Below are 24,240 nucleotides of genomic sequence, written 5' to 3'. Positions count from 1 at the left end.
TTGTTCTTTGTTTTACTTTAATAAAGCAGTTTAAAGGGATGAGTTCACACAAGAAAAGGTTTTTCTAAACGAAACGGTATTCTTATCAAAACACGGCGTAATTACTGGCAGCATGCCGTTACAAAATAATTAAACTCCTGCTGGAATTCTAGTCGGTTTCACACACCACTGTTTTTTTTTCTTTATTTTTCTCTGTTTTCGGCACCTCCGCCTAAGGCCATGCGAGGTTGGTGGGCATGTGCAAACAAAGATGAATGAATGAATGGATGAATGAATTTCAAATAAATAGAAATTTTTGTGAACACAGAAAGACGCCAAGGTTCAAACTCACAAACATTTAAGGAGTTGTGCCGTCTAGTAGAATTGCCAGAACCAAGTTAAATGGCTCATTTGGTACATGTCCGTGTCCATAAACATCACGGCTTCGCATACGTAAAACGCGTTTGTTTTGAAAGGCTCATGGTAAAAAAAAAAAAAAAAAAAGCACCGCTTCCCCAGCAGCACACGAGACATAAGAACCTAGAAAAACGACAGATTATTTCACCGAGGGAGCCCATTTAATTCCCTTCTAGCTAGGCACAGCAACCTAAAAATAAAGCGCTAAAAAAAAAGGCGGCGACTCGCAGTCACTGCGAACAGGCGAGCTAAAAAGCTAAACAAGACAAGCTACACATATACGGGGATATCAACGCAGAAATTGCCGGTCCTAGATTCTTTTTACCGTTATACTAATTGCTCCTGATTCAGAATGGCCTGCCTCATTAGAGGGAGGAAAAAAAGAGGAGAGACGGAACAAGAGAGACGGAAAGAAAGGGAACAAGAACCAAGCAGCGCAACGTGGGCAGGGAATTTTTCATCGATGCGAAGCGCGTTCAGACGCTTTCCAAGCACCATGTGGAATCCATCCTCCGGACGGGTGCAGACGGCATGGCGGCAGGCGACGCTGGCGGCGCAGATTCACTTGAGTGCTATGTAGAACGCCGCTCTCCCGGCTGGAAGAGCTGGCTCTCGGCGGCCAAGACCGGAGATAGCCTCCTTTAAATGGATTACACGTGGCCCCGGTGTCGCGCGGCTCGGGCGGGCCTTCTAGTGGATTATACGTGGTCTCTCTCTCTCTTGGACGACACTGTCCGTTCTCCGCTTCAAGCGCGCCTGTGCAAGCTCTCTTTGCAAATTAAAAGCCGGGAATAAATTTCTCTCGGCGCATTTACTGTGCCAATGGGCCTTCGTTAGTTAGAGCTAGTCGTTGGCTCTTTGCCACGAGTGTGCGACCAATATTTATAGCATCGCACGGATTTCACCCCATTTTATGGTACAGGATTGACGCTCATTGGGTCATTATGGCGTAAGCTGTTCTCGCCGGAATACTAGAAACGAAAGCGACAATTGCTAGCAGCATATATAGAAATTTGTTTTGTAAGAACGATTTTTTTTTCGTGTAGAACATTGATAGCATAAAACGCGTGACCACCAGCGTGATGTCCGCTATAATGAGCTGGTCCTCACCACTCGACCGGCGTTTCGGTTGTAAAAAAATACTAGGTGCTGATTATGTACGCATTAAAAAAAAAGAATGCAGGGACTAGTTTGGGATATTTAAAAAGCAGCCCTAATCATATCCCAACTTTTTGCCGAGCAAAGGAACAGCTAACTTTTCACTCATTTTACTTCCTCGCCTGGGGCTAAGAGTCGCCTTAACGGACGCTTACTTTTTCAATATCGTTATGCCTAGCACCCCTGTTTGTCACGTGCGTGCCACTGAAGGAACAATTCAACATCTCCTTTGCCACGGTGCCCGGTTGACAACGGAGACGCAGCACCTGCCAACCACACCTTGTAAAATCGTCAACCAACCGTTCACGCCACACACTATTTTGAGCCGCAGGCGTACCCCGTCACCGTTACCAAAACTAGAAAATCCCACCTTTGCTTTTAAGTGCGAATGCACTTCTTAAGCGAGCCTGAAGCGTCCACCGCCGTCCGCATAGCAACAGCTGCGGGTGCGCGCGCTCCTCGTCTTCCTTGGCAACGGGGGGAGATGGGCGCGCGCTGCCTGGCCGCTGACATGACACATACCCACGTGGGGGATTGGCCAGGATCTTCCTTGGCAACGGGGGGAGATCGGCGCGCGCTGCCTGGCCGCTGACATGGCACATACCCACGTGGGGGATTGGCCAAGAATCGGGCGTGAGAAGGGCTAATGCACCCGCTTAAAGGAGTACTGACACGAAATTTCAAAGCTGAGATCCGCTCTAGCAATCAAGTACAACGACAACACAAATAGGTGTCTGTGAATAAATGCATCTTTCTTTCTTTGTACTTGTGTGTGTGTGTGTGATCTCTCTTTCGCGAACATTACCGAACCGCGCAAATTCAACTCGTGCATTCGCACTTTCACATTCTTCCCCTCGGGGAAATGCGGGGAATTTTTTTGAACGCCACCGCTTGTATAAACAATTGTAGGGGCTTTCGCCCATTTGGTTGGTTGACCCGCTATGTTTTACGCCTTTTTTTTTCTGTGGTGTTGTCTTTGTACTTATTTCTTCCGTTCTAGCTTTTTGCGAAAAAGCTCCTCGTTTTCCTTTCTCCATTACTATATATCCACTCTTTCTCTTTCAGACCTCCTTTCCCATTTCGCATGTGGAGAATAACCAAATGATGCTTTCTCGGTTATTTTCCCTGCCATTCCGGTGCTGTCTTTTCCATCTCTTTTCCTCCCTCCCTCCCTCCCTCCCTCCCTCCCTCCCTCCCTCCCTCCCTCCCTCCCTCCCTCCCTCCCTCCCTCCCTCCCAGCAATAGAGAAAACACCAAATGATGAAATCCAAATAAAGAAATAAAAAATATGTAACCGACCTGTCAAGCATGCTCTGGGGTTTTACATTGCGTCAAGGAAAACACAGAAACATAAAATCCAAATATAAAGATAGGCACAAATACATACGCAGACTTGCCACGCGTGCTTTTCTAAACTTCTGAGATGGCTAGAAATAAGGAAAAAAAGGCTGATTTCACACTGGGCCGAAGGAAACACTTAACCACGAAATAACAATAGAACAATTAAGAGATATCTACACCCAGACCTGCGACGCATGTTATCCTAAGCTTTTGAGATTGGCAGAAATATATATAAAAAAATGATGTCAGGCGTTGAAATGGCAGATGAGGTTTCCCGGTTCAGGTGACTCTGAGCGAGCATTGGCTCCGGCGCTTCAGCCCATGCATCGAATGTTCGGTGGACGCATCTGCTTTTTTAAGTATTCAGCCTTCGTAGGGCAGCCCTTGGCACCTTGCTGGAAAATTTTTAGTGTCCTCTGCTGCGTAGATAGAGAGGACGTCTCGTTGCCGTAAAAGTTGCGTCATGAGTGACCTCATAACAGGGAATTATACTCTCTGTTATGGCGTAATTTCGGGTGAGTTTTTACCGAAGTAACATCCATCGCGCTAATGGTACGCAGCGCACACATCCTACGACGGCCGAAGAGTCACAGAGGAGACAATCCGCTCCACCACAGAACTGCCGAAGTAAATTTTTATGCAGAAATGCATTATAGTCGGGGGTTGTCGTGCATCCCTTGGCCGGCGTCCGCAGCGCGTCTGATGATGATTGTGGCATGATGCCCCTAGGGATTGGCCAACCAAACAATCCATCACGAGATAGCTTCGCGTTCAACCACCATCGACATCTTCCCGTAGGGGAACCGCTGAAGAAGAAGAAGGAGAAGAAGACAAAGCTGCGAAGAGGAGGGCTGCGTGAGTTTTGGCTACTGAAAACATAACTCTTCTTGGCCAATCCCCCTAAGTGGGTATGCGCCATTTTTCGGGCCACCACCACCACCACCACCACCTACCGTTATCCTCCTCGGCCGGCGCATCTTCCCGATCTGAACCCGGTCGAAGAGCGGCTCATCGCGCCTCGACTCCCCTTCATGAGCATCAGGCGGCTGACTCGAGGCAACGGGCAGTTTGGAATCAAGGGACAGGCGGTGAACGTGCCCATCGACGTATCGAAGGTTGTGCGGTGCCTTCCTCGCATGGTACCCGAAGACGTTGCGTTCGACGTTCGCATTTCTGCATCCTCACAATCCCCCTCGGGGAGGTGCGGGGGAATTTTTTCTCTTTTTTTACCTCAGCGATTGAACAGCTCCGGACTGATTGTTTGTTATACATTTCTCTTCATGTAGAGGAATTAAAATCAAACGCATTTCTTCGTTTCTTTACTAAGCTTCAGTATCCTTTGAAGCACGGGCTGAGTGCGTCCTGTAAAGCTTGCTTTTTTGCACTAAGGCAGTGTATGAGACGAAGCAGACTACTGGGCCAGTACAAGGTATATGGGGAAAATGAAGTGTGAGGACTGTCCAGATCGCTTGGTTTCGAAAACGTGGGCGAGAAAAGTGAAAAATGGACATCAGTTAACCCCGGGAAGTATTTAGACGAGAGCGAACAAGGAATATAAAGCAATGACGATATTTCAAATACAAAAGGTGAAAATATTTACAAACGTCCGCGAAAAATGTACTTCGAAGGGCCGTAAATTTACCGCGTAAACTTGCGCGAAATGTTTTTAGATATGACAGGGCTGCAACGGTACCCACTAAACCTCAAATTTTTCCCGTTGGGGGGGGGGAAGGGGACACCTTTTGTTCAAAGTGCAGCTCCTATGGCGCAGAGTTGCGCACTTGCGATATGAGGCCATGAAAGCCAGCCAGGTAGGCAATTGAAATTGGTATTAATATTGCCAGGTAGCCAAGGAAGACTCAGGTTTTCTTCAAGAAAGAAACGTTTATCGGAGCTAACTTGTGCTCCACAAAAACGCAAAGAAAATACCAGCGGCGTAGAAGCATTCAACAAACTGACGTGCGAAGATTGGTGTCAGTGAGTTGAATACCGCAGCGTCTGCCCTGTGAGTATGTATTTTTCGTCGCGATCATTTCTCGGACCATCGAATTACATCGAGAACACTGAAGGTCAAAGAAGATTATTCTAGGCTTGTGACGTCAGGACGAAACACTCTCCCTGTCAAATAAGATTGCCCGTGCTGCCTTCAAGAGAAAGGGAAGGATTCACGCACTTCGCTTAAAACACAGATAACACAGCCGGGCGCCGCCGGATGGTAAAAACAAAACACGACCGTAAACAATTACAGATTGCATAGTTCGCGTCAATATCGAATACAGTTTTCGCATTACAAAACACGTATGCTAGAGGCAAGAACTTCATGAGCGAAAGCCGATTCTATCTCACCATTGAAGGCATTTTAAACGTCTTAAGAATTAACCATTTAAACTTACCCAAACGTCTGAATATTAAAGCGTTAAGATTTTGTAAGTGCCAGTTTCCTTTGTCAGTGTGTTTAATCTGCCGTTACGAACAAATGCTCAAACGGCAGTCACCCTGAAGGATTCTAAAAAAAACCAAGAAATATGCCGCTTCAGACAGTGTCCCTCTAACAATGCTTTGAAATTTGAAAGTTGCACCTTAAATGTATGGTCTGCGCACAAAATGAAACAATTTTGTACAGCTATTTAATGTGTCTCTTGCCCAATCAGAACCAAATGAGCCTTCATAACTGTTGCAAAGTAGCTGTCTGTTAGCCATAAGAAAGCAGGGCAGGGTGGTGAATAACAGGGGATAATGTGTTAATTGAGTTTGGGGCATCCTGAACTGGGTTTACTTATCCGAAGAAAAGAAATGTATTGTACAGTTCAGTACACTGGAGAGACGAAAGTGTTGAGAGTAACGAATAATGTGGTAAGAACCCCGTGTCTCGTTGCATAGACTGCGCTTGTTAGAGTCACTTATTTGTCTCTATTGGGCTGCCATCCAATAACGTACGCAACTGTTCCCTCTTGAAAATATATAAAGGCATTACCACGCAACTCCCTTCGTAATTGCCCATACCGTTCCTCTGGCTTTTTCTTCCAGTTTTCAACTTGCGCTGCTCGGTTTGGTCCGTCAGTTGTGAGTCAACTTGAGAGGAAGGAAATGTTCCGAGTGTGCTATCTATCCGTTGTTTTGCATAAGGAGGCCCATATTGCATATATCCGGGCATATATTGGAGAAGCGCTGGATTGGCCTCCCCTATCATCCTTGTCGACTCTTCGATTCGCGTCACTCGTGGTCAGAGCAAGTCGTGGCGACTTGGTCCGGTGCCGCCGGCGTACTGAGGAGGCCAACGGCGCAGCCCACGCCACGCCGTTCCCGGTCGCGCACCTCGCGCGCTTCCGGACCCACGGCCGGGACGTGCGGGGTGCGGCTGAAACCCCGACCACGGCGGGCCGGGAGTCGCGCAGGGGGCAGCGCGATCTCGATTAGTTCCACCGGCTCCCGCGCTCACGGCGGGGCGCAAGCGGCGCCCCTGCGATTGGCCGCCAACAGCAAAGGCCACTGCGGCATTCCAAAGCGGCTCTATAGGAAGGCCGCCCGTGCCGCTCCCGTATTTTATTTTCATTCTCGTTTGGCAAAAACGGAGAAGTCAGCGGCTAAGACAGCATCCCCGACGCGACGCTAGAAGCTCGGGACAGCGGCGAACCAGCTTACTTTCGGCGGTCGGTGAGTCGAGCTTTCCCGTCGACGCCCGCCGGCGGCGCCCGCCGGCGGCGCCGGTGCCTCCCTCGCCTCCTCCCTCGCACGCCGCCGGCCGCCAGACACACAGGCGCGGCAGCACACGCCGATCGGCCGCCGCTTTGCGCGAACACAAACACACACGCAGCAATTAATTCGCTGTCGGTGAGTAGCCACGAAGATTTGGCGCCCCACTGTGCCCTGTCGAAGAGCTGTCGCTGACTCGAGCGCTCGCCCAAGTTGTATACCCCGTCGGATTCACTTTGTGCGGTTTCATTTGATCGTGACATCTCCAATGGATACATGTCATGCCACCGCTTCGGCGTTCTAGATGAAATTCGGCTTGTCGTCGCCTCCGTGTACCCTCCCCCACGCAGAGTGAGTGAGATCGGTAGCTACCGACTTACCCTGCAGTTTTCGTTCCGACCGTCGTTACTTCGTAGCGGTTGCGTGAAATACCACCATCAAACTAGCAGGTACGGTAAAGCGATCGTCATGGTTCCAAGGTAATGCCGACTTTTTTTTTTATTTTCGAGGGCTTGTGGTTAGGGTTAACTCTAGGACTTTTAGAGTTGCACAGTTCGTCGCAGTTTTCACTAGCGATAGAGTAGGTTTTACTGTTGACGGCAGGAAAGAAATCTGCCTAATTAGATTCGTGTTCTCATTATTTGCAACCTTACGCCACTGCACCTCACTCCAAAACAATGATATTAAGCTCGCCCTCTTTTTTTAGCGTTAGGACGTCATTGCGCAATCCAGGAGGCCATTTATTTTGGAAGAAATCATTGAATTGCTACTACTGCTCCTTTTTCTTAAAAGTGGTAGAAGCGCGTAGCACGCTTCCTAGCCGCCTTAATACACGTAGAGTGCATCTTCTGGAATGCAAAGATAAAATACTAACTATATAATTTACTGCAATCTGCAACTTAGTTTTCGTGACATCAGGCCCATGCTCGCTACGTCGTTTCTGGAATGTCCGAGAGCAAAAGAAATCTTCATCCCTGTACCTTGAGTCTCATCGCAGTATCTTTATCGCCATCGATTCTACCGTGAGCTCTCGCGCCTTGAGATTTCTGGAATATAATGCCATCTTTGCGCCGTATTCAGTATCCCTTCATCGTGTACGCACGTCCACGCAATCGTGAAAGATATATCAGGCTGGAAGTCGCAAAATTTTCGAGCAAGTTTACTTTTCTTCTTGTTTACTACTTGCAGCTTCGTCCTTTCTATTGTCTTTTTGAAACGTGAAAATTGTCAGGGCAACAACGATAACAACAAAAGGAAGGTTTATGTAGAGACACTTCAACATAGTTAACTAGGTTCAGTGAAACGCTAGGTAGCTTTACGCACTTCCGCTAGCCCTAACCCTAAAAAAAATGAATTAAAACCAACTCTAGAACTAAGTTGCAAAGCGGCGGTCGGTGCGTCCGTTGTGCTTGTTCCCTGGAAACCACGATGGGACGCATTAGCCTAATTGGCAGCGCAGTGAAATTTTGTTTCGGCCCTGTGCTGCATAATGAGACTAGTGATGCATTGCTCGCGTTTTTCACTGTCTAGTAAAAAAGTATTGAAGAACGTGTCTACTCTTTTCATGCAGTACACATTTAGTGAACGCATGTGCACGACTCCTTGCATGCGAAGAAAGTGGCACCAGTGTGTATTTTCAATGACGGGGCACACACGGACGACATTAAAACAAACGTAAAAAGTGCCGGTAAAGAATTTCTGGAGCAGTAACTTGCTGCTCTCTCTCTCTCGCCTTGCATCTCTGACTCACTCTCTATCTCTCTTACTTGAACCATGCTATCCTGATGCTTTTATTCTGTATTGAACGACGATTGTTGTTTCTATGAAGGCCTACTTTGTACCTCAATACTCTGAGCTGGCTACGAAATAATTGTAAACACGTGGTGCGAAAGAAGCGCTATTTGAGCTTGAGAAAGCTTTTGTCAGGCGAAAAATCTGTTCCTTCTTTTCATCTTCTCTTGCGTGACCAGTTCGTCCGCGTTCGATGTCCGCTGGTAATTTGCAAGATCTCTAATCATTAATTCGTCGTTTCTACTTGATTAGTGAGCTAGTACAAACTTCAGCATTCTCCTTTTCTATGCATGAAACCTGCCGTGAGTAAAGAAACAGCATAGAGAAAATATACAATACTTTTTTAACCCAGTAGAAAACGTTCACTTTGAAATAGCACACAGTATACAATGCATCTCCTTGTAATAGCACGGAAGAGTGCACTTATCGACCTAGTTGTCAGGGCATAGTTGATATAAAAATGTGTGCCAGATGCTTTCCGTGACAAAATGATAGAAATTACCCCCCCCCCCCCCTCCCCCACGCCTAAAAAAATCTGCTTATTCACAGGTTTTAGGTTTCCGCGGCATATTGTCCTCCTGGTTTGAAGCATAGGTAGGCACCTGTACTACTGTCCATTGATCGAGCACAATTTTTTTCAACTGAAACCTTTCCAGTTTTCGGGGTGGACTGCCGGGCGATATGCGAACTGTGCTGCCCCGCTTTGCAAGCGCTCCTCCGTGACTGTGACGTGCCCGCGGTAGGCGGCTAGGACAGCGCCCCGTGAGGCGTACTAAATTAGGGTCAGGTCGATGAGGGTGACGTCGACGGTGAAGCAAGCACGATCTTTGGCGCCCGCGACTGCGCGTGCATGGCCGTTGGCGAGCGTGACCCAATGACAGGGGGCACCGCGCCGATTCCCCTTGTAGGCCTCGTGTTTTACGCACGTCTATCTGTGCCTTTCTATGGGTGAGCCTTATCCCAGCATAACATTTACTTCGCTGTTTGCAGTAATTGATATAGGTGATGATGATGATAACATTATTAATAAAATAATAATCGTTGTAATCATTTTCGATAACGAAATCTTGTTGTCTCACGAAATGTTAATGTCCTTTCGCTCTCCAGGTCTTGTTTAATCCTGTCTAAGGCGTTAAACTGCCTTCCCCCTGTTTTCACCGCTACCAATGATTAATCCTATACTGTTTGTGAGGCAGGGGCGTCCCCCAACCCTTTAGTTCAATTCTTATTCCCACGCACACCACGTCCGCATCTCGTCGACCTAAATGTTAACAAAAGCACCTGCAGCTGTCGTAGAGACTCAGTGGCCAAGGCCGTCCGCGGCTAAACCCGAGGACACCGGTTAGATTACCGTCCGCAGCTTTTCTGATGGAGGCAAAATCATAGGCAACCCTGTGCGCGACGTTTCGGCGCACGTTATAGAACCTCACGTAGTCTGTAATATACCACAGCCCTCCAATGTGTTGTTCCGGCACGTAGAGCTCGAACTGATTGAAGAGACTCACTTGCCGTCTTTGAGAAAATGCCCCTCACGGAACCCGTCAGCTTGTATCTATAATTTTCCTGGTATTCTGCCAACTCCAGCGCCGTTTTTGATGCTTTGCATCGCTTTTATACCCTTTCGCCGAAAGAAAAAAAAAAGCACTTTTTTTTTTCGCAGGCCCTTCCGCTAACGCCGTGCAGCGCGGCCCAGCCGGACCGCGTCCCTCCGCCATCCGTTTAGCTTGCAGGGGTGGTAGTAAAACGGCGTGTCTTGCCCCAGTTTCGTGAGTCGCCAGATGACGTCATGGCCCGGCGATGCTTGCGGCCCGCTTGGCAGTGCGCCGTGTCTGCTGCTGGGCGGCCGTACGAAAACGGCGCGTCGCTCACTCCTCGTCTGCCCACTTACTTCCGGCTTCCTTCGCTTTTTTTTTTTTTAATATGCCTGAGGCGTGAACTTGCTTATGTAGAGTCCCTGCTTCCCGTAAAACGGTGAGGCAAACCACGCCTATGCTGTAGCGGTTGTAACACAATCGGCTTATAGCTGGATGAGCCAGACCAGCCGAACTGGCCTGCTCTAACAGACTTGCAGCGCGCCCAGCGACCCCGCTGAAGATGAGCTTGATCTTAGCATCGCCGTGCTCCCGTTACCTCGCATAAAATGCTCCCTGACACATACCTTGAACGTATACTTGCCCTAACCTGCTTCGGAAGGCACGTAACTGGCTCGAAGGCTATTTCTGGTGGCACGTCAAAAGGTGGTGACCTTTCTCATGCGGTGACAATTGCGGAAATAAAACGGCCCGTATCTACCCGTGCGTAATCTGAAACTTGAACGGCCTTATTTAAAGCGAAAGCTTTCTTAGCGGGTCTGATGGGGTCCTGTCAAAAAACTAATGCACTTCCCCATAGACCGGTTGGTCGACCGAAAAGCTGAGATAAAATCTCATGACATACGGCGCATGCGTGAAACCGGGCCTCCGTTCTGTCAAAATGGTTACTTGAAAATCGCGAAAAAGGGACGGTTCTAGATAAGACGGTACACTCGTCGATCATGAAGCAGGGGGAGGAGCAGGAAAAAGAGGAGAAAAATGAACCGAAACAAGTGAACGGCAACAGTATACCTTCATCTCATAAACCACGTATCGGTATGCGTTTAGATCGTTCGTAAATGCGTTTACTTAGTGCGCGGAAAATCGTCGAATTGGTTCTTTCTATGTCTAAGATTTGGGTCTGAAAATTTGACGATCGATTGGACGCACTTTCAGTGAAGGTTGGGTGCACGTTTAGCTTTTGCGCTTATCCCAACTTTCTTTATAAAGGGATGTTAAATTTTTTTTCTTTGGGTTTTATAGGAGCATCCCTAACTAGTGTCCAAGCCTTCAGAGAGCACTCAGGGACTATTTTGCAGCTCTTCTTAAAAAGCCAGGTGTTTAAAATATGGAAATAAAAATAGACATTCATGCCTTTTGGCGGCACCGACTATTGCTTAATCTTTAACATGGAGAAAAAAATCAGCGAAGCTTACTCACGCGCAAGATTTGACTGGCGAAGCTGTTGTAGGTGAACATTGCCGGACACACAGTCGGTGAAATTTCAGTATCGTTGCTTATGTGCATAGTTGCGGTGACAGTAATCGTCGTCATGTGCACCGAAGAGGTCGTCGTCTTCTTCGCGGTGAGTGTATGGATGAAAAGTCATCCTCAGCATTGTAGACTTCCCCCAGCTCGACTGGCGAAGCTTCCACTACGTCGCGCAAGGCTTGAACCACAGCGTAGCTGCAGGATTTCTTTATACGTTAACACAGAAGGACACGCCATCACGCATTTGTACATGTTTGAAATTGTTTACTTGCATGTTCCGTCGTTGCTTTGCACTGTGCTAGTAGTAGTCATCGTCATATGCATCAATGTCGTCGTGTTTATCATGCCAAGCATTACATGCGCGGTAGCGCTTGACGAGAGCGCTGGAGCTTTTTTTCTTTTTTATCCGCTAAAGCCACTGCGCAAGCCGGGTACTCGGCGGTCGCGCTCACAGCTCTTGGCATTTTCTCGCACCTCGTGGTTTTTGACAGTTTTTTTTTTTTTTTTTTTTTGTAAAGCCACTGCGCGTGCCGGGAACACTCAGCTGTCGCGGTGAGGCACGCGCTCACGAGCATTCCGCATTTTCTTGGTATTTTTTCCTGCAACGATGAACTTACGTATTATACGACAGCTCCTCTGTTAAAAAAAAGCAAATAGAGCAAGACCCTGAGCATAACGTGCATGGTTCAAACGATTGATGATTGATTGATTGTGGGGTTTAACGCGCCGACGCAACGCAGGCGATGAGGCGCGCCGTAGTGGAGGGCTCCGGATTAATTTTGACCACCTGGGGATCTTTAACGTGCGCCGAAATCTCACACACACGGGCGTGTTTGCTTTTCGCCTCCATCAGAAAAGCGGCCACCGCGGCCGGGAATCGAACCCGCGACCTCGTGCTCAGCAGCGCAACGCCTTAGCCACTGAGCCACCGCGGCGGGTAGGTTCAAACGATTCAAGCGCGTAAATTTCGTGGAACTGACACTAAGAAAAATGCAGCAGAAATACTTACATATATGTAGAAACAGTCCAGGCCATTAAAAGAGAAGAATAAAACGAGTTGTTGTGTACACGTTGTTTCTCAAGTCTGGAGTTTTGGGGCTCATAAATTTTCAAAATTGCAACTTATATTCTAATTCGAAAACGCAGCTTCCGGCTTAATTTTGCCGCGAGGGGAATATTAAAGCAAGATACAAAACTAGCCACTGCTTTAACTCTTTGCCTTTTTTTTTCACTGTGACACAATTTCGGCTTTTCGTGACAAATGAATTCCGTGTTCTTATTTCAGCGTGTGTTTGGCTTTCTTTTGCCCCCTTTGCTTGCTTCCACCGTTTCGTTTTCTTTTTCTTTTGCTCGTTCCCCTTCCAGAGGCTTCATTTTGTAGTGGAGGAAGCCATTTTTTCCTAACTGGCGCGTCGCTCCCACAAACGTCTCTCATTTGCGCGCAGGAAAACGACGTTGTCGCGACGAAATTGCCTCGACGCATTTTTCATAGCAGTATGGAGATTGGGAAAAGCTGACAAGGAGATGTTATTAGCAGTCTAAAGTGGAACCGAGTGTAGAATGGAAATACAGTTTTAGGTGGCAGAACATTGGGCACGGCAGAACAGAGCAGTCCTGGTTTTGTCAGCTCGAATTTTGTTTGCTCATTGCCTGCGTTCTTCAATAATACCCAGAAGCTAAGTGTACATAAAAATAAAGTAAATATAATAAGCTATGCTTTTATTTAGTCATAAAAAAGATGAATATGACTGAAGAGGCTTCAAAAAATGCAAACTGCTTTGTGGGTATGCGCACGACACTTACGAGATCATGCTGTCCAATTTCGTTTTCACTTCCTAAAGGAATTTAATATGCACTTATTTCACATGAATATCAATGTTCGTTATTGGTGTATCGTGCAGGCTACGCATGCGTCGCACGTAACCGCTTGTAATGACTGACTGAGTTAAGATTACGGCAACACGTGCATGTTAATGCCGACGACTATATATACTCTGTGCGTTCCTTGAATAAACGTTCTTTACCTGCCGCGGTGGCTCAGTGGCTAAGACGTTGTGCTGCTGAGCACGAGGTCGCAGGTTCGATTACCGGCCGAGGCGGCCGCTTTTCTGATGGAGGCGAAAAGCAAAAACGCCCGTGTGTTCGAGATTTCGGCGCACGTTAAAGATCCCCAGGTGGTCAAAATTAATCTGGAGCCCTCCACTACGGCGCGCCTCATCGCCTGCGTTACGTCGGCGCGTTAAACCCTACAATCAATCAATCAATAAACGCTCTTTACGTTCCTGGCTTCTGTCCCAACGATACATGGTGTCGGAAGTGGAATTTGTTTCGGCAAGTACGGCATCTTGATGCGGGTGCGGCAGGTTGTCGTTGTTTTCAAAGCAACTTCTCTCAATGAAACTAGTCAAGCCACTGGAGCCCTTGCTACTTTCTGGCAACATCTCCAAGAACTGGGACCTGTTCATCCAGAAGTTCGAATTGTTCCCACAAGCGACAGCACCGACGAAAAAACCAAGGTTAGAAGCTGTCAAGTCTGCAGCGCTTCTGCTTAGTGTTGCTGGCGACGACGCGATTGAGGTGTTCAACAACTTTACCTTCGTGGAGGCGGAACGCAAGGATGATTACGCGACGGTCGTGAGAAAGTTCAAAGAGTACTGCCAAGAACAACGAAATGAAGTGTACGAGAGGTACATTTTCCGTTCAAGAACCCAGGACGAAGCTGAGCCGTTTCAGAATTACTTGCGCGACCTACGAATGGTATCTCGAAGCTGCAACTTTGCTGGATTAACCGAGTCAATGGTCCGCTACCATACACAACCCAAAGTTGCGGGAAAAGCTCCTCAAAGTAAAAGACCTCACGCTTGTCAAGACAGCAAATCTGCAAGGCGGCGGAACTGGCCGGTCAGCAGAACGAGGCGTGGGCTCAGGCGGAGAAACAAGTCGCGTCAGTGAACAAGCGTCCGTTTAGGTGCGGGAAGTGCAACCGGGCGCACGAACGAAACAGGTGTCCGGCGTTCCGAAAGACGTGTTTGGTATGTAAAGGCGCCAAACACTTTGCGGCGTGTTGCAAGAAAGGGCCTACAGTAGGCGAAGTGGCCGACGTGCAAGATACTTTCGAAATCCTTGATGTCAAGACTTGCACTACGGAAAGATCGAAGGGCTGAATCGTTAGCGCAAAAGTGGCCGGCCAGGACGCCTTCTTGAAAGTGGACACAGGCTCCCAAACAAACTGGTTGCCTTACTCGATCTACTGGAAGTGCAAGGGGGGGGGGGGGGGGGGGGCAACGTCTGAAGACGAGCAGCTCCATTCTGCGGTCTTACAGTGGTGATGCGATCAAACACTTCGGTGTTGCAACTTTACGAGTGACCATGAAGGACCAGTCGGGTGATGTAGACTTCTTCATAGTGAAAAAAAATTACACCATCTTCCCACGTGGGAACCCTGAGGGGATGCAAAGCCGTGGAGTAGTAGCGTGTTAATTGGTTGTCAGAGTAAAGACACGTGTAGTAGCGTATTAAATGTCTTCTTGATTTATCGAGTAGTGGGGAACGTTGTGCGGCTTCTCGTTCTCGAAGCGAGGAATCCGCTGTTCGACTCTGGCGTTTCGAAGCGTTGTCACGTTGCCGAACGCCATCTGAATCAGATACTCGCCGCTGGCGTTTCAAAGCGGCTTCTCGTTCTCGAAGCGAGGAATCCGCTGCTCGACGCTGCCGTTTCGGCGTCGCGAGCTCTCCTCTGTGCAGCTTTGTCTTCGGAGGCACGAGACAAGCCGAGCGGCGAGGAGGAGCGGCGAGGAGAAGAGCGGCGTTATCACAGCTGGCGTGGAGAGGGAGACGGGAGAGCTGCGGACGCCGGATGACGGAGGGTCAACTAAGAGATGCTTTGCATCTAAAAAGGCAGCCAAGCAATACTCGGACTATGTGCAAGTGAGGCGCTCGGACTGGTTTCTGGGTCAGTAGATAGTCACTGACAGCACTTCGGACGGAGTGCTGCAGAGATTTCCTCAATTGTTCCAAGGAACAGGCTGTGTAGTCCGTCAGTATAGGATGGTATTCGGCACAGGTTCGATACCGGTAGTGCAGCCAGCGAGGCGCGTACCCTTGGCACTACAAGAACCACTGCGGCAACAGCTGGACCACATGGAACGGGGCGGCATCATCACAAGAGTGACCGAACCGACGAACTGGGTGAGCCCACTCGTCATTGTTCGCAAAAAGTACGGTCGTAACTACACCATATTTACAAACAGAGTGGCTGCTCCACACAAATATGTATTTTAACGCATACAAACTGGAAATCTCAGTCGTAAACGGGGCGCAAAAGCAGTGGCGACCGTGGGGAGCGGGCCGGAATCTCTCGCGGCTGCTTTCGCAACGGGCCGCTAGGAGGATTTCAGTGGCGCTCCTACAGGCAGCGCTCGAGACGTATACTAAGGAGATTTAGTCTTTTTGCCGATTATTGCGTTTTATACTCTGTCATCCGTAACACATACGAAAGCATTGCTCATCAACATGATATCCAGCTAACTGCAACTTGCTGTGAGAAATTACAGATACCTTGCTAAATGGAAAGCGATGACATGCACCCATAAAATAAGCACAGCAAATTACGCCTACAGCATTGATTCAGTTCCGATCATCCCTACATCATCATAGAAATACCTTCGAGTGTGTACCCGCCGTGGTGGCTCAGTGGCTACGGCGTTGTGTTGCCTAGACCAAGGACGCGGGTTCGACTCCCGGCCGCGGAGGCAGCTTTTCTGATGGAGGCGGAAAGCGAAAACTCCCGTGTGTTTGAGATTTCGGCGCCCGCTAAAGATGCCCAGGGGGTCAACATTGATCCGGAAACCTCCACTACTGCGCACCTCATCGCCTGTGTAGCGTCGGCGCATTAAACCTTATAGCCACGTATAGCGAAGTGCGTATGTCATCGTCGCTATCATGGGCAACCCATTTACGAACCATCTGTTTTAAAGCCTCCCGCATACTCGGACGCTTGCAGGGCAACCTAAAATTAGCTTCACCGGACATTAAAAAAACTAGCTTTTAAACTTTTGGGTGACCGAAACTGGGTTATGCTTGTTCATTTTGGAACCCCTCACAAACTTATCTTACTAACAGTCTGGAAAGAATCCTAAACCGCGCCGCCCGTTTTATTTGCTCCTAGTTCTTCAACGATATCAGCGTCACCGCACTAAAAGAATCACAGTGTTATGTTCTTCGGGTATAGTACACTGGCGGCCCGCCAGCCAGTAGGCCAGCCGGGCGCAGGAAAGAGACGTCTACACGTAGGGAAGTCGAGGCTGAAAGTGTCTGTTTATTCGTAAGGCACGCACGCTTGTTTCCGGCGCGTGGTGATGGTGGTGGTAAAAACATTTATTGGGTATTGAACGCCCCTCTTCGGACGCGGGCTGCGTACTACACATCTCCCCTCTTCAGAGGCGTTGTGCTTGAACGCAGGGAATTGGGCACGATTATTCTCTTCGCTAACATGAGCAGCTCGTCTTCAACGGCTATCATGTGACGTTCGTTCCCGAACGCTTGAATACCTCTCCTAGATCCCGGCGGGTATGGGGCCAACCATTTGTGCTGAGCTCAGCAAGTTGCTGGCAGACGCTGTCCTGTTGCTGCTCCTTGATATTGCTTCGAGGCTTGCGGTTGTAGCCGGTGTCATTGACGTAACAATGCTCATGTAAGCCTCTACTTCAGCAGATAAGTCACCTTCGCATGTTCCCTCGATGGGTGAGCGAGAAAGTGAGTCAGCCGGAATCAGGTCATTCCCAGGAATGTAGGCCACATTGCACTGGTACCGCATAAGTCGCATGCGAAGCCTTTGTAGTCTGGGTGTCAGTTCCGAGAGGTTTTTGCTGCCTAATAATGATACTAGCGGCTTGTGATCTGTCTGGAGCTCGAAGGACATAACGAGAAGGTAATCTCTGAATTTCTCGCATGCCCAGGTGGTCAAAATTGATCCGGAGATCTTAACTACGGCGAACCCCATCGCGTGTGTAGCGACGGCGCATTAAACCTTATCATCAATCCACCAACCAACCTTGGAGTGCGTATGTCACAGTCGCTATCATGGGCAACCCATATACGAACCATGTGTTTGGAAGCCTCGCGCATACTCAGAAGCTTGCAAGGCTACTTAAAATTAGCTTCATCGGACATTAAAAAAATTAGCTTTCAAACTTTCTTTCACCTTTAAGGGTGTGCCGTCTGGTCCGCACAGCTTATTTGGGGGTGCTCGAAGTTCGTACTGCGGAAACAATTGCCGATACGTATTATCGGAGACGGCCGTTTCGTCTTCTCTTTTCCGTCTGTGTCCGTAGTGGTGCGTGACGCGTTGGCTACGACCTTCCAGGTGGAAGCATGATGCCGAGTCCGTAAGCGGACGCGCCTGCTGAGACCGTGGTGGGCTTCCTTGGGTCGTACAGTGCTAGAACAGGAGGAGAACTTGGGAGCTTTTTCTATGCGTTGAAAGCTTCCTGCTGAGGTGTGTCTCAGACAAAGAACTGCTTTGAGGTCAGCATTGACGTCAACGGTGTGATCAGGTCGCCCATGTTGGGAACGAAGCGTTCTAGGTAGGTTGCCGTGCCTAGAAGTCGGCGAAGCTCAGTTTTCAATGTTGGTGGTGGTATATCCTGGACGGCCTTTAGGTGCTTGCTGCTCGGGCGGATACTACGTTCCTCGATTTGTTGCCCCAGAAAGTCATGCTTGTTTCTCGGAACACGCACTTTTCTGCGTTGAGCGGGATGCCTGTTTTCTCGAGGCGTTGCAGCACTGCATGGAGGCGATGGTCGCGGTCTTCGGGTGTGCGCCCGAAAATTAGGACATCGTCAATGTGGCAAATGACACCTGCCAGCCCTTCCATCACTGAGGCCATTCTGCGTTGGAAGTGCCCTGGAGCTGAGGCTACCCGAATGGAAGCCGGTTAAAGCAGTATCTTCCGAAAGGCGTAATGAAGGTTGTCAGCAGGAGGTCTCTTTTCTCAAATGGATTTGCCGAAACCCTGAGTTGGCATCAGTCTTAGAGAACACCTGTGACTCAGATAACTGCACAAGCGAATGTTCTTCTGCGGGAATTCGATGCCATTCTCGGCGCACGTACCGGTTGAGTTCCGTGAGATCAACGCAGATGGGGATGTCTTAGGATCGTTTAGGAACAACAGTTAGAGGCGCACACCACTTAGTGGGCTCCTCCACGGGTGTTATGACGTCCAGCTGCTGCATACGTTGTAACTCTTCCTTGGTTTTGTTTTAGAGAGGTAGGAAAACCCGAAGTGTAGAGGTTAGCCCGAAAGGCTTGGCGTCCTGTTACAGCGCAGGCTTGTATTCTCCCTGTATAAGTCCAAGTCCCAAGAAGAGCAGTGGCGCCGACGGCTTTGCTTCAAGTGGCAGAGCTGCTGGAAAAGTCCGAGAGCTTCGTTAGCTCGCTTTCCTAGCAGTCTCGTTTTGAGGCCCTTTCCCACAACAATGTCTTGTACTGTGAACTTGGCAAAAACTGTCATATGTAGACGCAGCGTACCTTTTACCTTTAAGGGTGTGCCGTCTGGTCCGCACAGCTTCTCTGGGGGTGCACGAAGCTCGTATTGCGATTCCCGATACGTATTATAGGAGGTGGCTGTTTCGTCTGCTCCGGAGTCGATTTTGAAGCGCAGTGACGTGTTGCCATCTGTCACGTCTGTGCTCCACTTGTCGTAGAATTCTTCTGCCCAGAAAGTTGACGCTGGTGCTTGCAGATGGCTGTTTGTTTGCAGATGACAGGCTTACCGAAGCGAAGTGGCCCCTCTTGTGGTAGCAAACAGCTCGATGCTTTCTCTGGGCAAGCCGCACGAGGATGGTTCCCTTTACCGCACCATCGGCAACGTTTCTGTTTGAAGGCTTGACTAAAGTATTTTGCGGGACACCTGGCACTGCGACGATGTGCCTGTTCTTGAATTATGACCTTGCACATGGTCTATGTTGTTGTATTTATCCTCTTGGGAGTGTAGCGCTGATTGCTGGCTTTTGGCGGCTTTGCTCTGACGGGCTTGAATAAGCGCTTTGTAGAGGGCGAGGTTTGCATCGAGCTTCGGTTTCTCAGACAGTTTCATGTCCCTGAGGCCTACAACAAGACGGTTGCGTTCCAGTTGGTCTCGCAAACTTTCGTAGTCACACTGCTCGGAGAGCTTGTGAAGCTCTGTCGCGAACTCTTCGACTGGTTCCGTCGGTTGCTGGACGCGCTTGTTGAACTGCGCTCTGTCAAAATGACATTTTGCCGGGGGACGGAATATGGCTCATACCTTTCGACGACTTTTTTGAAGTCCTCGGAGTCGGCTTCCGAAAGGTTGAACGTGGGCAAGATGTCTTCGGCTTGTGAACCCATCAGGTAGATGAGCGTGTTGACTTGCTGCTGCCCTGCCTGGTTTCGAAGCCCTGATGCCGATGGAAGCGGATGAATAGCTGTTTCCACAATGGCCATTCGTTCGCAGAGAACGTGAACGATTCGGGTAGGAGGTATCGTGAACGATGACGTCATGACGGCGTAGCTGCTGTCGCTCGAAGACTGATACTATGTTGTTCTTCGGGTGCAGTATCACTGGCGGCCAGCCGGCCAGCCGAGCGCAGGAGAGGGACGTGTGCACGCAGCGAAGTCGACACCCAGAGTGCCTGTTTATTCGTAAGGCAAGCCCGCTCATCTTCGGTGGCGGGCTGCGTACTACACACAGCCTGCCATCACGTGAACCTCGCCGTAACATTCCTCGACTGTACGTTATTCACGCTTTTAAGTGCAGAGCACTTAAGGCGCTCGCCTTGTCGTCCTAGCTCGCTCGTTCGACCCAAGAATATAGAGCACCAAGGCAGCGTCCCGGTGTAACGCTGTTGTTCGCGCCGTACCCCAGAGGCTTCGAAAGCCAAGCGGTTTACATAGTCATAAGCGTTCGAAACTCGTGAAACGATGGCGCTTGTCATACATCTTCCCGTTGTTTAGCGCAAAGAAAACTATAGGTTACATAATTAACCGGCAGCGCCCGCGTTCCTTTAGTTAAGGACGCCCGTTGGGTTGGTTTTTGCGATAGTAAACGCAAACTGTGGCAGTGCAACGCCGGCACGTGCGGGGAGAAAAGCATAAAGAGAACAGAACTCCCGCTGGCGCAGTTTCAGGCAGGGGGCGCGCGAGCACTACGAAGGCGGTTAATTGGAATTGCATTTGGTGGTAACAGTGAGCGGATAACGGAGCTGCAGCCCGTTATGGCAAATAACTGTTCTGTACTTCCGACAGCTTTCACATTGAGTGGAACGGCTTTAATATTTTTTTTTCTATCACCCACAGTCTCGGCACGTGCTCTTGCACCCATCACACAGAAGTTCATCCCGCGTAAACAACAGCTACCCTATACAGTCAAACCCGGTTATAGCAAACTGCAACATGCGCCACGATTATTTCGATATATCCAATAGTTCGAAATAGCCGAACCCGCCTATAACTAGTTTTTTGTTACGAGTTCGCAATACGCGGAACCCCCCCTCCTCCTCCTCCTGCCATCCCCGCATGCAGAAACGAACACAATAAAGTATGCCATTACCATACACAAAACTGTCTATTTACTGCAAGCAATGAAGCAACTTTCCGCTGTAACTACCTACTTGCACAAAAAGCGGTGATTCTTGTTTTAACTTTCATTTTGGCGGCGTCAACTAGCATAGCATTCTATACCTGAGAAATCATTTGCATCAGTTGCAGTCCGTGTCCTTCAGTATCAAAGCAATATTGGCGGAGCGCATTGACTGCCACTCGCGACAACCCTGCCTCTTCGGTGCTTCCAGCGGCGCCAGCAGCCATGACATCGGTATCGGTGTCGGCGTCCGAGGGGCTCACAGTGAAGGAAACGTCGTCTACGACACTCAGGCAATCCTCGAAGGGCACTCCTTTCAGACCAACATCGGGAACGTTGGCGAGCTCTACTCATAGTTCATCGATGCTTCCATCTTGGTCAGGACTCGATGACTGGGAGGGTGTAATCATGAGACAGGCGCGTCGGAAACAGTTACGGAAAGTGCCGGGAGTCACGTCGCTCCATGGGAGGATCAACATCTCCATCGCAGCCAATCAACATTTCAATCGCCGCTCCGAAACCATGCGTTTTGGCGGCAATTCTAGGCGCGCCGAGTTCAATATATATCAGATGTGAACTTCGTTATAAGGAATATGCTTCGCGTGTATTTTTGTAATTGATGTTTCTTTGTTCGATATATAGCATAATTCCCTCTATCCGGGTTCGTTATAATCGGGTTTGACGTAGCGCCAACCAACGGCTGCACTTCTACAATAAATAACTCCTCCTTTCTCCATGACACCGCACTATGAAACAACCCACCCGACAACATAGTCACGTGCCGTAACCGCCACACTTTCTGAAATAACCTAAACAATTTCATGCGCAATCAAACTGAGTGTGATATACCTATGCCATTTTACATTACTCTTAAGTCCCTTTTTTGTGTAATCGTTGTTCTTGCAATGCTTACCCTTCGCACTGCGTTCTTTTTGCTGTTTAAGTTTTTTGCGTTGTATATCATGCCATGCACGCCCCCCAAATCCTTATGTAATGCATTCGGGCCTTTAAATAAGCGAAAGAAAAAATCTCATTCATTTATCCGTTGTGACTTTCTACATATCGCATACGCTACAACGGGTTCATCTCGGGCGGAGACCTCCAAGTCCTGTTAAAAGGCGAATTCGGCCCTCATACCGCCCCCCTCACGAGACGTCGGCTTCTCACTGTGCTTTAAAAACGTTCCCCTGCAAGGTCTGACAGATTGCGCTACCTCCTCGTTTGTTCGGTAAGAGTTATTATAGAAGTGCCGCCCGCAAACGTAGACGCCCTTTTGCCTGTTCGACGCCGAAAGTGGGATGCGATGTAGCGGTGTTTGCCGCAGCTTACTTTATAATATTACGTCACCTAAACCTCTGTGTTCTCTTCGCTGGCTTTGCTCCTGTCGACTGCACAGAAAAGAGAATTGGCGGATTATCTGCGATTTCGAAAAGCGTCGCTTTGCACTGCTCACTCAATAGGTTCATCGGACTCCCTCTAAGCATCGAAGGGAGGCCTCTACACATCCATTCCTCTACGGGACAATTACGATTTGGAAAAGCGGCGGCTGCGTTCTTCAGCCAGAGAGAAAGCTTTATTGAAAACTGATGAGGTCAGCCACACTAACGACAGGATTTGTAACCTCAGACGAGGCAGATGAACAAAGCAAAATGAAAGAGCGAAAATAATACGGGGGGAGGGGCAAAAATAAGGTACCGTATGTACATCATGGTTTACAGATAAATGCAAAGATAAACTTATAAACCAGACTAAGGCATCGCTAAAGACAGCATGATGTAACCAGCAATGTAGATTTGTTCTGAGATGCACAGATTTTTTTTTAAGACGTATAGTTTTTACAGGATCTGATCCAACTCTTAGACCGTGAGGAAAGTCAACAGAGTTTTTTCCTAGCGCCGCTTCGTCATGATTGCGCCAGTGACCAAGGAAGTGGCGAAGTTCGAGTCCACTTCTCCGTCGCACTGGCACTAGTGCTTTCAACGCTGTGGCACGTTTACTAGCGAATCGTGGCCAGCAGTCTAACATGTGCTTGACGCCTTTACTTGTAGGGCATGCTAAATACGATGAAAACTCAATCCACCCCAGCTTATACAAGAAGCTGGAAGCGTATTCAGTGTTCAGCAATTAACAAAACAAAAAGGCTAAACCTATACGAACAGAATAGGGCGTAAGGGCGCGCATGCAACGCTAATTAAGTGAAACTGCCGTCGACGACGCACCCGCCGACTGTGAGCCCACGACGTTTTCTCTCGCCCGAAGTGCACAAAAAAGACATGCAATACCAGGAATATCTACACCGTGACGCGTACACGCGCAGTATGATGGCAGGCTATCAAAAGCAATGAAACGAGGTTACAAACCTTGAAGACAAACTGTGAGCTTCCTTCTGTAGATAAAAAGAAGTCATAATTGACACAGATGCCATTTACCCCGTAGGTTCACGACTGCGTTATTTCTTTTGGTTTGTACTTAGAAGAACTGGTACAACCTCTAATGCTAATGAATTTTAGTGACAAGAATAAACGCGCCATTATGAGTTAGTATACTTCAACTTTGTGGCTCGTAAATTCGCACACGCCTAACCGCGCCAACTAAATCATGGCTGAGCACACCGAAACGCTGGTCAAACAATGTAATTTTTTAGTTAGATTATGGTATTAAAGGACACGAAACCAGCGCTCACCACTTGAAGAACGAGGAGGCTATAAACACAGTGCTGGTTTTCTCACCTTACTATAACTAACAGCCCATCTGTTTGCTATGGTATCTAGTTTAATTAACATGTTACAAGCACAGTGCTGTTTTTCTCGCCGTGACCTAACCAGCCTACTAGTGCCCTTGTTATGGTGTCTAGTTAAATGAACGACAGTGTGTCAGCGCGAAGACAATACAGCGCCTCGCAAATAAAGAAAAAAGGAAACATCAAGCTATCTAAACAAACGAAGGACACCCATCGATTCCGAGATGTTTGCCATGCGACGCCGCGTGAAACAGTGACAACGAAAAAATCCGCAATACTGAGCACGCCTGGGTAACTATTTACGTACGCATCTAACGAATAAAGAGTGCCGTGTTTGTTTAGGGCTTACAACAAAGAACATAGACGTTTTCCGGTTTTTAACTCTTTAACCAATGACTGGGGAATGCATTGGATAATGCGCTACACCTGCCCTTCATAAAATGCAGCTGTTCCTAGTGCGA

The 24,240-nt window shown here is 48.6% G+C and overlaps 1 protein-coding gene across 1 annotated transcript in view; it reads left to right on the top strand.

Annotated features, from left to right (window-relative positions):
* The first annotated feature begins 6,408 nt into the window (after positions 1-6,408).
* Positions 6,409-24,240, top strand: part of LOC144178218 (uncharacterized) — an 84,516-nt gene continuing 66,684 nt past the window's right edge. Inside the window, exon 1 of the mRNA XM_077705901.1 lies at positions 6,409-6,549. The gene's annotated coding sequence lies outside the window, so the exon portion shown is untranslated. The remainder of the gene's footprint in view (positions 6,550-24,240) is intronic.

The sequence above is a fragment of the Haemaphysalis longicornis genome, unplaced genomic scaffold (assembly GCF_048455015.1).
Source record: "Haemaphysalis longicornis isolate Haplotype H1 unplaced genomic scaffold, Haemaphysalis longicornis Haplotype H1 scaffold_4, whole genome shotgun sequence".
Lineage (NCBI taxonomy): Eukaryota > Metazoa > Arthropoda > Arachnida > Ixodida > Ixodidae > Haemaphysalis > Haemaphysalis longicornis.
This window is presented reverse-complemented; position numbering and strand designations above follow the sequence as displayed.